We start from the raw sequence: 1,414 nt of genomic DNA, 5'->3' as shown, positions 1-1,414 counted from the left end.
GTGTCCCTCAGATGCCATTATCTTTGTGGTCTTGTGTGGGGCAGACGTTTTGGTGCTGGTTAGATTTGCTTGGAATGTGCCCCACCCAGCTGTGGGTGATGATTTTGATGAGATGTTCCCATGGAGGCGTGGCCCCACCCATTCGGGGTGGGCCTTGATCAGTGGAGCTATATAAATGAGCTGACTCAGAGAGAGGGAACTCAGTGAGTGCAGCTGTGAGTGATGTTTTGAGGAGGAGCAAGCTTGCTGGAGAGGAGCGTCCTGGGAGAAAGCCATTTTGAGGCCAGAGCTTTGGAGTGGACGCCGGCTGCCTTCCTAGCTAGCAGAGGTTTTCCGGACGCCATTGGCCATCCTCCGGTGAAGGTACCCGATTGCTGAGGTGTTACCTTGGACACTTTGTGGTCTTAAGACTGTAACTGTGTAGTGAAATAAACCCCTGTTTTATAAAAGCCTATCCATCTCTGGTGTTTTGCATTCTGCAACATTAGCAAACTAGGACACTTGTCTTCTCTTGAACTCTGTAACCTATAATCATTGCATTCACTAGTTTCCTGTGGCTGCTGTAACAAATCACCACAAACTTATCACTTAAAACAACAGAAATTTATTCTCTTGCAGCTCTGGAGGTCGGAAGTCTGAAGTCAGTTTCACTGGGCCAAAATCAACTGCATACTCTCTGGAGTGAAAAATATTCCTTGCTTCTCCCACCTGCAGGTGGCTATGTCATTCTTTGACTAGTGGCTGCATTATTTTCTGCCTCTATGGTCATATTGCCTTCTTTTCTCTGTGTGTCAACTCTCCCTCTCTGTTTCTCTTACAAGGACACTTGTGATGGCATTTAGGACCCACCCAAGTAATCTAGGATAATCCCTCCATTTCAAGATGATTAGCTTAATCAGAGTTCCAAAGACCCTTTTTTCCAAATAGGGTAATGTACAGGTTCTATAGATTAGGACATATATATATATATGCATGCATTATTCTGCCTACCACATTGTATTCCTAAAATATGATCTCTTTTAATGTTGATCACATCTTTGCCTTCCACACATCGCCGCCAACTGGGAGGATGGGAGGGATCATGGACACAGAGAGAAGAGCAGTTCCATTTGCATGAAGAATGCCAATCCCTCATTTGGCAAATCTCAGGATCACCCTGGTAGACCAAATCATCACATCAATCAGCAGCCAGAGAGAACATGGATTGGAAGGACTCACTGAAGGTCATTAAAGCCCAGGAGATAGGCTGGCATACTTTTGGAAGATGGTGCCTGATAATGTGTTGCAGAATCTGTGAAGGAGTGCCAGTGGTGTTGGACTGCCAGGGTCCAAGATGACAGCCACCATCTCCACAGTCCTCAGGTGCTGGAGACCAGAGAAAATCCCATGGTTAGAATGCTGAAGAGCAAGGGCC

The sequence above is a fragment of the Choloepus didactylus genome, chromosome 6, assembly GCF_015220235.1.
Source record: "Choloepus didactylus isolate mChoDid1 chromosome 6, mChoDid1.pri, whole genome shotgun sequence".
NCBI lineage: Eukaryota > Metazoa > Chordata > Mammalia > Pilosa > Megalonychidae > Choloepus > Choloepus didactylus.
This window is presented reverse-complemented; position numbering follows the sequence as displayed.